General features: G+C 36.6%; 1 long non-coding RNA gene across 1 annotated transcript in view; it reads left to right on the forward strand.

The window, feature by feature from the left end:
• The first annotated feature begins 280 nt into the window (after positions 1–280).
• The window catches only part of LOC131527594 (uncharacterized), a 46,657-nt gene continuing 32,244 nt past the window's right edge, over positions 281–14,693 (forward strand). The window contains exon 1 of the long non-coding RNA XR_009267689.1: positions 281–495. This is a non-coding gene — a long non-coding RNA (uncharacterized LOC131527594). The remainder of the gene's footprint in view (positions 496–14,693) is intronic.

Raw genomic sequence — 14,693 nt, forward strand, 5'->3', positions numbered from 1 at the left:
ATGGTATTATCTATTTATCTGTCTGTGTCTGTCTATCATTTTGTTTTATATAATGAATGCTTGAGGAAGTACTATTAAGGATTTCCCCTCATTTCCCCAAAGTGAATTCATCATTGCTTCTCCCCTTTCCGCTTGTAGGAATAAATGTCAAATGATTTCACATTACATCAAGTTTTATTTAGCTCATTGTTACTCTAAACTGACAGAGGTTTGACGTGGATATTGTATCCAGAGGTTCGGAAGTATTAATCCACAGAGGCAGAGCGTGGGGGTGATGAAAGAGCAGCGGACAACACTTCCTCCTCAGCGGCACACAGGAAATGATTCAACGGCCTGCACATCCACTTAATTCAGACATTGGATGCTAAAACAGACTCAGCCTGGCCGTAGTGTTAAGGTGACTGGATTTAGGCTCCCACTAGGTGGCAGGCATGGCTAAGCAATGTGCGTCTTGACTCGAAGAAGCCTCATAAAGCATGTGCTGATAAGAAAGTGGTGAGTGTTTTCCATCTTTTGATTTTTCTCGGAGGCCGGGGCATAAACTGACATGAAATCACTCCCAAAGTGCGTATAAAGTTGTTAGCATTACAATGGCTAAAAACCACATAGAGAGTTGGCAGGAGACAGTAGTAGACTGCCTATGAGAACATGCATGAATGAAAACGAGAGATTCTATCGTAGCCGAATCAAAGCTTGAGGCCCGTTCACATGAAAACGATAACTAGCGTTCATACCAACGCACGGAAACGTTCAGTTTATTATAAGCACGTTTGGTCATTGGCAGCTTTAATTAGGCCTACTCGCGCTCGGCCTGTTTACACCTGGTCACTACATGCGTTTTCTTTGATCGAATATTTGATTTGTTAAAACGGTTCCATTACACTTGGCCTCATAAATGGGCCTATTTTACACCTGGTCACTCATGCCTTTTGTCTGATCGGATATCCTAAAAATGAGCTTTGTCACCCCAAACCAGAGTAATGGGATCAAGTGTAGTGAAAGCGGAGCGAAAATCATGGAGCTGCTTGATTTTGACTGAAGCGAGGATTTTTTAAAAGTCGGGAGTTATATGTAGTTTTCGTTCGCTCCGAGAGCGCTCCATCACGAGCACAATTAATGCCAACAGTTCATAATATAACTGCGTTTTATTAAGAATTGACGCGATTATCTAGCTTGACACTGATGTAGCCTATCACTCTTAACAGATCTGCTCAAGGGCTCTTACCTTTAAGCATTTAGACTACTTTATCCAAAGCAAACTGCAATGCGATTAACATAGAGACCTACATTTTTTTTGTCGTGTTTATGGGCTATGATAGATTCGAACCCATGAATCTGATTAGCTACATTTTTTTGCCGAAATCATGCTGTGAAAATCTTCTCTAATAAAACGTTATAAATAACCAAAAGATTACTTGTTACAAGTAAACAAAGAAATTTTATTATCAAGTGAGCATCAATCGCTTATTTGACATTACAGACACTGAATTATCCTAAATTAAATGAATAGAGGAGGGAAATATTCTGGGGTGCAGAACAGAAAAAGACAAAGGGGGGAAAACAATGCATTAAAATGAGTACAGGTCAACTAGTCCCATTTCGTAGAAAATTTTGAATTAAAAATAGGTAATTTCTGGTGATCACAAGTTTTTGAAAACTCTTAATACTATTTATCCTTTAGTACAAAACAGTGCTAAACAGTGCTTTTTTTTTTTTTTTAATGTTATAATAGTGATTTTTATTTTTAAATGTCTAAATATAAATCCTAAAGCAAACAGTGAAAATAACTGTATTAGAAATGGCAAATGTACCAATGAGTGATCCTCTGCAGCCATCTACTGGTCATAGTGGTAATATCAAGTAATTTTCATTTTGTTAAGTGTTTTTCAACCAGGCTGCAGAATTCTTCCCCTTGCATGGCACATTTTCCATGAAATATCTACATTAAAAAAAAAAAAAAAAAATATATATATATATAAAATGCTTCCTTTTTGAGTAAATATATATAAAAATAGGAGCATATAAAATAAAATGGGAGCAATATGGCAATGTTTTTTGTGGTATGGAATAATGGGAAAGGAGAGTGGCATCTTTGTCACTTTTTTCACCCCTGATTGACAAAGTTTTCTGTGAGGGTTAGTGCTAGGGAATAAATTGTGACCTGTGCTGGCAAAATGAGTCGGAATGAGCATTTCAAAAATGATTTGCATTCTCCATTAAAATACCTTCAAAATTATATATGACTTGTTGGAATTGGACAAAAAAATGCCTGAGCTACAGCTGATTGAATGCGATAGTCAGCAGAGTTGATTTTGAGAAAAATCAAGTTGAACTTTTCTGAAGATTCCAAAGCAAAATCACCAAGCAACGTTGCATATTTTCCTCATATTCTTTTCTTAATAATTACTGTATTATTAATCACAATATTGCTATTTTTTTATTTGATCTTTGTTACTAAAAATAAGAACAAATATGCAAATACACAGTAGTTTAATCAAGAGCAGCGAGTGATTCCGTCTTTTTTAATGTTTGATTAACATCAAGACAGATCTACAGGTGCATCTCAATGAATTAGAATGTAGTGGAAAAGTTAATTTATTTCAGTAATTCAACTCAAATTGTGAAACTCGTGTATTAAATTAAATGCACACAGACTGAAGTAGTTTAAGTCTTTGGTTCTTTTAATTGTGATGATTTTGGCTCACATTTAACACAAACCCACCAATTCACTATCTCAACAAATTAGAATATGGTGACATGCCAATCAGCTAATCAACTCAAAACACCTGCAAAGGTTTCCTGAGCCTTCAAAATGGTCTCTCAGTTTGGTTCACTAGGCTACACAATCATGGGGAAGACTGCTGATCTGAGTGCTGTATCCAAGCATGTTAACAGAAAGTTGAGTGGAAGGAAAAAGTGTGGAAGAAAAAGATGCACAACCAACCGAGAGAACCGCAGCCTTATGAGGATTGTCAAGCAAAATCGATTCAAGAATCTGGGTGAACTTCACAAGGAATGGACTGAGGCTGGGGTCAAGGCATCAAGAGCCGCCACACACAGACGTGTCAAGGAATTTCGGCTACAGTTGTCGTATTTCTCTTGTTAAGCCACTCCTGAACCACAGACAACGTCAGAGGTGTCTTACCTGGGCTAAGGAGAAGAACTGGACTGTTGCCCGGTGGTCCAAAGTCCTCTTTTCAGATGAGAGCAAGTTTTGTATTTCATTTGGAAACCAAGGTCCTAGAGTCTGGAGGAAGGCTGGAGAAGCTCATAGCCCAAGTTGCTTGAAGTCCAGTGTGAAGTTTCCACAGTCTGTGATGATTTGGGGTGCAATGTCATCTGCTGGTGTTGGTCCATTGTGTTTTTTGAAAACCAAAGTCACTGCACCCGTTTACCAAGATATTTTGGAGCACTTCATGCTTCCTTCTGGTCTTATGAAGTATTCTAATTTGTTGAGAGAGTGAATTGGTGGGTTTTTGTTAAATGTGAGCCAAAATCATCACAATTAAAAGAACCAAAGACTTAAACTACTTCAGTCTGTGTGCATTGAATTTATTTAATACACGAGTTTCACAATTTGAGTTGAATTACTGAAATAAATGAACTTTTCCACGACATTCTAATTTATTGAGATGCACCTGTATATTAGGACCTACTGTAATGCATGGATATAATATAATGTTACACATCAGATTTTCCCCCACCATTAACTAAACGTTCATGTCAGACAAAACAGATTATGTTCGTGTGAATCTCGCCAAAACATATTTTGCAATAATGTAGGGAGATCGTGCAATTTTGGAAAGGTGCGTCTTATGCACACGCTTTGCTAATGTCAGTCAGCGCGATCGTTTTGTTTTCATCAGCATGGGTTTGAAAATCATATTTCACTGGTTTGGACTTATGTAATCAAGAATTCGATTATTCACAAAGCTGCTGCGCTTTAGAACGATAGACCTACAACTTGTGTTGAGAAGCAGCAGCAGTCGTCCAGAAGTGAGCAGAGAAAAGGTAGGCCTACTCCTCTCAGAAAACGTACAACTAAAGATCATTTTAGATGCTTAATTACTATTTGGAGCATTGGGATCGCTAGAAGTCGTCTTAATGAACAAATTTTTGTGAAAACCTCAAATTCGGCCAAAACTGACATTTTTCACTACTTTTGTTTGCCTGTAGCTCAAAATTAGACCGTGCACATTCACACTAATTTTAACAGCATGGGTCAAAATTGCACAAGGGGGTGACAACACTGATCTTGCATACCCCTCAGAAAATTTGCACCACTGGTGACAAGCTTAGTTCCCACCCCTCATTCTGCTCTTGCATCCCCCCCTTTTCCACCCCAAGTATAAAATCCTGGACACGCCCCTGTGTCTGATTTGTTAAAACTTTCCATTTACAATTGGCCACATAAATGTGTCTCCGCAAAACGGATTTAAATCCGATCTTCAATTTTGTACTATATGAAAATTTAACGGAGTTCATGTCAAGGAAAGCAACAGATATGCGCTGCCTGTAAGATATTTCAAGATCAAAGGCTGCAACAGAAGAGTGGGATCAACACTGGAAATATAAATTAGTTTTACTATTAAGGAAGATGTTTGTGTATTGAGCGTCTGCAACTTTGAGTTTTATTTGCGGCAGTTTGGGCGTTGGCTTACTGAAGAGAGCCCTGCTAAAAAAAAAAACAATAGAAGCCCAATAGAAACCATCACAGAAATTCCAATGGTTTCCATTAAAATACCATTATAAACCATTAGCTTTTTCCAGCAAAACCATTACAAAATTCCTTTTTGTAGTGTGTTTTGGGCATTTTACCAATAGGATTTAACATCCCACCAATAGAATCCATCACATACCAGTAGACACAATTATAGTTTCCATTAAAACAACTACAATTTCCATTAAAACCATTACATTTTCTATTGTGATCTGACTATAGCTAGCTATCTTGACTATAGTTATATCTGACAAGGAGAAAACTGAAGTCATTGCATTTGGAAACAAAGATGAAGTTCTCAAGGTGAATGCATGCCTTGACTCTAGGGGTCAATCAACTAAAAACCAAGTCAAAAATCTTGGGGTGTTTCTGGAGACAGACCTTAGTTTTAGTAGTCATGTCAAAGCAGTAACTAAATCAGCATACTATCATCTCAAAAACATTGCAAGAATTAGATGTTTTGTTTCCAGACAAGACTTGGAGAAACTTGTTCATGCCTTTATCACCAGCAGGGTGGATTATTGTAATGGTCTCCTCACTGGCCTTCCCAAGAAGACCATTAGACAGCTGCAGCTCATCCAGAACGCTGCTGCCAGGATTCTGACTAGAACCAGAAAATTTGAGCATATCACACCAGTCCTCAGGTCCTTGCACTGGCTCCCAGTTACATTTAGGATTGATTTTAAAGTGCTTTTACTCGTTTATAAATCTCTAAATGGCCTAGGACCTAAATACATTGGAGATATGCTCACTGAATATAAACCTAACAGACCACTCAGATCATTAGGATCGAGTCAGTTAGAAATACCAAGGGTTTACACAAAACAAGGGGAGTCCGCTTTTAGCTATTATGCCGCCTGCAGTTGGAACCAGCTTCCAGAAGAGATCAGATGTGCTAAAACATTAGCCACATTTAAATCCAGACTCAAAACTCATCTGTTTAGCTGTGCATTTGTTGAATGAGCACTGTGCTATGTCCGAACTGATTGCACTATGTATAATCACTTTCTATTCTTAAATGTTTTAAATTCTTTTTAAATCAATTTTTAAATCAGTTTATTTTTATTGTTGTGATTAATTATTATTTTTAATGACTATTTCACTTCCTTTTATGTAAAGCACTTTAAATTACCACTGTGTATGAAATGTGCTATATAAATAAACTTGCCTTGCCTTGCCTGACTATATAGCCAATAACACACTCTCACACGTTTATTATTATTGTTTAACATTTTATGAGGAAAATTTACAAATGTGGTTTCAACATCCAGATGCGTTTACACTAGTCCAATGCTTCCCAGACCATGGCATGAAGGAGTTTGAGCGATCTTATCCGTCTCGAAAGTGTTTTGGAGGGTATTTACACCTGGGGGTTATTCCAGAAAGCAGGTTCTGTGACATACCCAGGCCAGGTATGTTTAAGGGTAAGTAATAAACTCAGCTTTTGGTTCCAAAAACGGAGGTAACTTTCAGGGTATGTAAGTATAGGCATAGCAAATTATTCTCTGAACATAACCTGTACTCCGGAGTTGTGCAACTAATCAAATTCGATTATTGGTTTCGTGATTAGTAGTAAATCGGCATCACCTCGAAGGCGAATCGTCTGCGATCATGAACGCGATATTGCCTAGCTTGTCAGTGAACTATGGCTCTGTGTAGTAAATGGCGCTCCATCTGAAAGCATGTGATGGCGATTACCCATCTACTAATCACGAAACCGGCTTTACTGAGGAGATGCGCATGATAATCTAATTCATTAATTGCACAGCCCTACTAGGTTATGTTTCAGGGTTAGTTTACTTCAGAGGTATCAGTGCATGCATGACCTACTGACGAGACTATATAGTTTCTATATAGTTGCATGATATGCTAATGATAAAGCACTAATATAAGTAATATATTAGGTGATATTATTCTAATATGGGTAATATATTGATTGTATTGCCATATATAATAGTTATCTGTATAAACTACGAAACTCTTATGACAAGGTGATGTTCATTTTATTATATATTTATTAGGGATGCACGATATTATTGGACTGATATTGGAATCAGACGATAATGGCTTTAAATGTAAATATCGGCATCGGCCTGATATGAAAAATTATGCCGATAAGAGGAATGGGTTAACTCGCATGTGCTAGTGATTAGATCATGTCAGCAGTGTCTCTCATTCTTGAAGCAAATTTTGTCTGATGATTAGATTCACTGTTTTGGATCGCTGCATTTAATCTGTGAAAGCATGTGTGTGTGATAGAGTACACAGTAAAAGCACGTGCAGCGGCAGTAGTGACAGCCTCCCCCAGGTCCTAATGCCCGTTCGGTAAGGAGTTTTAATCTGTAGGGGACGCTGTTGGCCTACTTCTAATTCAATTAAAAGTAAAATAGCCTACACAAATAACATTTAGACTGTGTTTCTGAATAAATAAAGCAGTAATTGATGTCATAAAATTATGAGTATGTTTTGATTTAATGGTCAGAAGCTATAGCTTACATGGAAAAATAAATTCACAAACATGACACTTGTAAATTTAAATAATTTTATATATACTGACTTATTCATTAATGTGTAATATGTTTTATTTTTTTAAACAAATCATGAGCTCTAAAAGATTTTCAGAATTTTTACAACGCTTTTGTTTTAGACCATCTACAAATGTTAAATCTTAAAATAAAATGTCAGGGTTAACACTGCATCTTTCTGGGGGATAAAATGCAGCGATTGATATAGTTTATTTATAGTTATTTTCAAAGCTTCAATGTACTGTTAAAAAACCTTCATTATTTTTTATTTAATTCTAATAAATAAGTTCTTGTTAAAAACTAACCAAAATTAAAAATATTTTGCTTATATTTTCTGCACAGGAGAGACTTGGTGTTGTTTCCAAACAAAAGGAAATATATCAGTATCGGTATCGGGCAAAATGAGTTGAAAAATATCGGCATATTGGCAAAAATCCAATATCGTGCATCCCTAATATTTATTATATTTTATTATCTCACACATCATGGATTTGCATTTTCTATAATATTTCTATAATAAAAATACATATTTGCTATGACGACTTGCATAATTAGCATCAAACTAACAATATAATTCCTATTCACAAGGATTATTATTAAACAAAGAAGAAATGAAAAATTATTGCACAACCACCAATTAGGTGGCAATAAGTAAGTAGTAGTAGAAGAAAGTAGTAGTACGGCATGCTTTTTCTTAGCATCCATTTCCATATGATTCATCTGTCTGTTGTGAATGTCTTGCATGTTAACCAGAAACCTACTCTGAGTTGAATGAACTTACCCCTGGACACGTTTTTGGAACCAGCATACTTCGAGTAAGCAAGGTTTGGGTTAATCAGCTGAGAGTTCAGGGTATATGTGAAGGTTAAGTTAACCTTGCTTTCTGGAATACCTCCCTGGTCTTTTCTCGATCAGGTAGCGATTAGAGAAAATGCATGAAGTGACCAGGTGTAAACAGTGGTTTCTGTTTGGCTGTCCATGTTTTAATCATTTATCACTTGAAAAAAAGAAATTGTTTGTCTGTGTCATTATTGATAGTTGTGGTGTGAATTGATCTGTTCTCATAGAATTAGAACGATTTATAAAACTTTGAGGCATTCAGACTAAGAACGGTAACTATAACGATAACTATATTAGCGTCCACACAACGCACAGTTTAATATGAGTATTTGAACCAGGATGCATTCTGATTGGTTGTCAGTGTTATTATCGAACATGAGCTGGAAAAAAATCGTTCTGAAAGTGATTCCAACCATAACGTTCCCATGTGCTGTTATCATTAGAGTCTAGTTCCTTATTCTCATATAATTAGAACGGTTATTAAAACTTTAGTCATTGTTATCATTATAGTTATTGTCTGTGGTGTGAACGGGCCTTCAGTTCTTCAGAGTTTGCATTTCCTTATCCTGTTTCTTCCATTAAGCTTTCTTTTTACACTTCTCAATAAAAAGTAAAATAATCAAATGAAATGATTTTTCTGAGGTTTTCCTGAGTGTTTTAGAGCATTGTTATGTGGTTGCTAGGGCATTATGGGTGTGATATTTGAGTCTCTATGACCTACTGGTTTCTAAATATGGTTCAATTCATATTCAGTGCAAGTCTATGAGATTTTTAAAACTTTCTGGACCGGTTTTTGTCATTGCCCAATGAAAATCTTATAAAATTGAAAGCACACATTTATTCAACAAATCACATAATTTTAACAATGGTTTGTTCAAATCTCTAACTCTTAAATGCAAGTCTTAAATATAAGCTTCAAAGCAAATGAGATATAGACATGACCTGTCTTGGCAATTTGCCACTATAGAATACATTTTTGCTGAGTAAGGTCATAAAATTAACACGCGTACACGCACTCTATGAAGGGGTGTGTGTTAACGTTGTAGACTTTATGACTGAAACAGACGGAGTAAGAGGATCTGTAATGATGTCAGCAGGACACAGCGTGTTTAGTTCATTATTGTTCTAGGGTTCTCTCTGAATGTCATTGCCGATTCCCACTGCCAACTAGTGAGTAAAACCTGATGAGTCCCTAATGGAATAGATATGATGTCTAACATTTTCAGACATTTGAATGACACGATCGCCCCTTGGGTACTAAGGTTGTTATTGGCACATTAGTGTAAAAACGTCAACATAATTGAAGTGCATTAAACATAACATTATGTCAAGGACTGGGGTTCATGAAGAAACTGCATGGGAAATAAAAATGAATGTCTGCATCAGTAGTTGATGCAATATCGAAATGCTGAGAAAACACTTCTTTTAAAATGAAATAATATTTGAATATTATAGCTACCTGACTAATGACTAATCTTTGTGTGAATGTCCACAAAACTGGAAGACTTTCTATACGCATATAAGCAGTGGGCTAGTTTAGAAAGGAACAGTTAAAGGTGAAAAAGAATTAGGGAGAATCAATAAATTAATCTAATATCAATATATGAATACTTTATTGCTATTGTGTGAATAATATGCAATCATGTAAGCAATAAAATGTAATTAGTCTGATTGAGTATTTTAAAATGTAATATCTAATTAAAAGTACTTAATTTTTGGAATCTGATTACGTAATCAAGATTACATGCATGCTAGTCAATTTCTACTCAACACTGAATAAGTCACATTTTGTAAGTAAAAAGAATTACAAATTCCGTTCATGTTGATGCATGTTCAACGAAATCACGTGCATGCAATGTGTTGGCCAAACATTCGCATCTGTGTTTGCGTTTTTTTTTTTCTGACTAAACCATAGACAGGATGTGATTTGTACAGTTTTGTGTAGTTGCTCAGAGCTGCTGGCTTTGGTTTTCCTACTGTTTATTCTGCAATCAGAGAAGACAATAGTGGATTTATGGATGTGGGGTTCCGGACTGGATGGATCATTATCGATGGGAATTATTAACTGCTTCAATGGGCCTTAACTATTTGCTACTAATGCTTCGTTGTTTTCCCATTTCAGTAATTTGTTATGAAATCTTACATAAAGCCAAAGAGACCACAAGCCTACGAAGGGTCATGGGTTCCGTGTTACATTTCAGCCGGAAAATATTAGCGAGTTATCACATTAACACGACATCTCTCGTATGAACATTTTCATAGCTTACATTCATTATCGTGTTCAAATTAGATTAGTCATCATGGCTTGGGTGATTTGGAGATTTGGCGGCGGCGCAGAGGTGATGTCATAGATCGGAGTAGCCAGTAGGAAAGTTCTTATTTGTTTCAGACAAACAAGCAAACATAACCTTGCGCTGGCCTACGGTTATGACATGTTCTTCTGGCAAGGCCAGCTCACCCTCTCATGGGGAGTCATGGACAAACCGTCTGGCGTTTTCATCCCACCCAGAGATTTGATTTAAAGAAGAACGCCCGCGCATACCTCCGTCTGGGGTCCGCAAACTGAGAGTATTGCGAATGACCCACATTGCTGCTCTGTCTCACAGCTGCCACTGCTGATGCACTGGAAATTGTGAACAAAGTCCAGCAATACATTTTTTTTTTGTAAAGCTGCTGCTATGATAATGTTTATTTTAACTTGATGATAAAAAATGTTTATATCCCATGTGGGGCCCACTATGACCCATAAATACCACTGATGTCAAAATAACCCAGCATGCATGTCACTCCTAAAGTCTGGGCTTTTAAATGCCCCATCGGGTACCATGCCCTATTGCTCATTTCAACAAACCTAGCAATCGCATAGCATCATACTAAAAACCAGCCAGAAACAATTTTAATCGTCCACCATAACATCCTGGCAATATGCCAGAACATCTAGAAATGTTTTAAGAACCATACAGAATACCTAGCAACACTCTAGCAATCAGCTACAACACAGCAGCAACCGCATAGTAATGTGTTAGCAACCAGCTAGAACACCCATATGACATTCTAGCAATCAGTGTTGGGTGTAATGCATCACTAAGTAGCTAAATTAAAGGTGCACTAAGTGATTTTTGAAAGACGCTTTTGACCACAGCGTCGGACCGAGTCCCAAAACACTCAGCAGTAAGGGGGCGTATCTTGTAATGTTAGAGAGAAGAGAGCGCTCAATTTGAGTGCACAGGACTGATATTGGCAGGTCGACTATAGCTAGAGATGGCAGATAAAAAAAGGAAAATATCAGAGAAACAAAACATTAAAAAGAAAGGTTATGATCAGCCAAGAGGTAGGACCCGTGTAAATATCAGAGCAGCTTTCCAGCTCTGGGGAGAACTCAAGGAGCAGGAAGTGCTTGAATCGGACGCTGAAGTTGCATTGTTTCTTCTTGATAGGTGAGTAACGTTAATTTTGCTTCGTTTCACGCAACTTATCAGTGTTGGCTTTTGTTTGAATATGCTTGTTTCATCTTCACTTTTTTCCGCGATCGTCGTTGCCATGGTTGTGTACGTGGGGCGGAGATTTCAAAATAGGGGTGAGGTCCTGTTGGGGTATGGATGTGTTTGTTTTGGTGCTTTCAAATATCTACATCGTTTGGCAAAAATTGCTTGGTGCACCTTTAATTACTGTGATTTATTGATATTTCTCTTGGGAAAGTAACGTAAGGGATTACTCCTTAATTTTTCTGTAATTAAGTGACTTCTGATGTAATTGTATAAAATACTATAGAACTATTCTATATAAAACAGTAGACGATTTAACATCAAAAGTGAACATTTAATTTTAAAATGTATGTTTTTTTTAATGCAACATTCTCACTTTACTTAAATTTTATCATTTATTTAAACGATTTAAAAGAGCAGGTTCATGTCTAGCCTTGTATTTGTTCAGCTGGTTGAGGATGATATAGGATTTAGTCATAAGTAAAATGAGTCATCTCTTTAATGAAACTCACTCAATATTAACTTCTTGTTCATTAAACTGTTGTATAAACGCATTATTACATTTGCATTTGGTATATTGTGTAATATTACTCAGAATCCAAAAATTAAGTACTTGTAATTAGATTACAAACACTCAGGCTAGTTACATTTTTGCTGATTACATATTGTTCACACAATAGCAATAAAGTATTCAACATTTATTGATTCTTCTTGATTACTGACCAACTACTGATGAACACATTTATTTTTATTTGCCCTGCAGTTCATTCATGAACCCCAGTTTGGGAAACCTTGACGTAATGTTATGTTTAATGCACTTCATGTTGTAAATGACACTGAATGGAATGTTTTCTTTCTCTTTGTATTTTTATATCAATGTGGTATAAGTTATTTAAATCAATGTGATAAATCAGTTAGGCCAAAGCAAGTAATCTAAATGTAATCAAAGTATTCTGATTATATTAACTAAAATGTGTAATGTAATCGATTACGTGACTAACTACAATTTTTGTCATGTAATTTGGAATCAGTAACAGACTACAATTATTTTGTAATCTACCAAGCACTGACTATATCATATCTTATAATAAAAACCCATACAGGGATATTTTTTGCTTTCATAACTTGATTTATAGGGCATTCCATCTGCTTTCTAATAGCATTCATCACGTAGTGAATGCTTTTGAACTCTCAAGACGTGTTTTTGTTTGTGTTCTTGCGTTTACATACTCAACGTCAGCTTGCACATTGTTAGAAAAACAATTATGATATTATCATAGAAAATAAATATAATACAGCTCATTCATTTTTTTGTGTTTCTCTGTAAGGCATCATTCTGGATTAGGTCAGAGTTCGTCTCTGACTGTCATTTAGCTCAGAAATGACGTAACCATAGCTGGGTTTCCATTACAGATTTGCACAAAACTTTTGCGATTATTTTATAAATGATGATGAAAATCCTATTGCAAATTGACGGCGTTTCAATTAACCAATGTTATGCGGCTAAAACGTAATTCTTTCTCCACTTGCGATAAGTCTTGGCGACGAATGTTGGTAGGTTTACGTACATTACAGCCACCTCACTAGCCATTATTTTCAATTAAAGGAGATGTAGGTGTGTATCTTTAGTGAAGCAGCGTGGAGAGTCGCTTCTGAAACTTGCCGTAGCATGGCTGGTATAAACACAAGCATTGACTAGAGTGGCCATTTCAGAGCCATATTGCACCACAGACATGTGCAATGTAAATATGGGGTTATCTAAGTATTAATGGCAAGGAAAGCCCATTATACTTGAGAGCGGCCACGAATGAGGTGTAAAATAAGAGGGAAAATCTATTATATTTAACATGTCTCAGATGTGCCTCTGCTGGAAAAAAATGCGTCTCTCCTCGGAGAGGGCAAGAGAGGGCAAAACCCTCCGGGATTTGTTTCCTGCTCCTAAAGAGAGTATGCATTAGGAATCCACGCTGAGTGCTCCCCTAACTGATCCTGAACATGCTAGACACAGGGAGTTTATGAGTTCTCTTACATATAGTCAGTTTCTCCACAGATTTCCTGCGGCCTCCGTTTGACTGGAAATGTGCTGTGTCATACACGAACGGTCGAGATGGGAACGCAAGAATGTTTGTGATGAATGAACAATGATCACTCTATTGAGTTTCTCTTGACCGGTGCAGGGTCTGAGTTGCTAACATTATGTAAGACTTCTGTTTGAGGTTTGGTTTTGGCTGCTCTCAGATGCGCATCTGTCAAGGGTGAGTAATATTGTGCAACAGACGTGTCGCTGAGGAAATGTTAAAGGTGTAGCTTATCCAAAAATGATTTACTCACCCCCGTGTTGATCCAAATATGAGCTATTATTTTCCAGCAAACACAAGAAGAATTTGGAGAGAATCTTTACAGCCTTTGGACATTCAGCAGGTAGAAATGACCACTGCGGTCAAACTCCAAAAATGACAAAAAACATCATGAACCAAGCATGAAATCTATACAACTCATGCTCTATATAAGAGATACCAAAATTGGCCTGTGATGACCTTTGATTTGGCCTGCAACATCATATCACAAGAGGAGAGAAAAATAGGGGGGGAAACATGCTATTAAAGCATGTTATCTTCATTTCTAGTTTATATTCGTGTTTTAACATTTTTTGTTTTATTTTTGCATTAAAATTTAAAAATGTAAATTTGATATAAAGAAATGTAAAATTTCAAAAAAAAAAAATTAACTATTAAAAAATTATTTCATTTTATTTAGATAGCAACATGCCAAAAACAGCCAGAATATGCTAACAACACTTGCAATCTGCCATAACACCCTGACAACCAAAGCAAATGCATAACAACACCCTAGCAAATAAACAGCAATGCCAAGGCAACTTTCAATAGTTCAGTTTTTATGAAACATGCTAAAAACGGCCAGAACATCCTAGCAATCTGCCATAACACCATGAAAACTACACAAAATGCACTAACTAATGCCTAACAACAGCCTGGCAACCACATAGTAACACCCTGCCAGCCAAATCACAAGCAAATGCCTAACAACACCCTACAACCATAATACCACAAGCAAATGCCTAACAACACCCTAGCAAAAACATAGCAACACCCTACCAGCTAT

The sequence above is a fragment of the Onychostoma macrolepis genome, chromosome 20, assembly GCF_012432095.1.
Source record: "Onychostoma macrolepis isolate SWU-2019 chromosome 20, ASM1243209v1, whole genome shotgun sequence".
In the NCBI taxonomy this organism is placed as follows: Eukaryota; Metazoa; Chordata; class Actinopteri; order Cypriniformes; family Cyprinidae; genus Onychostoma; species Onychostoma macrolepis.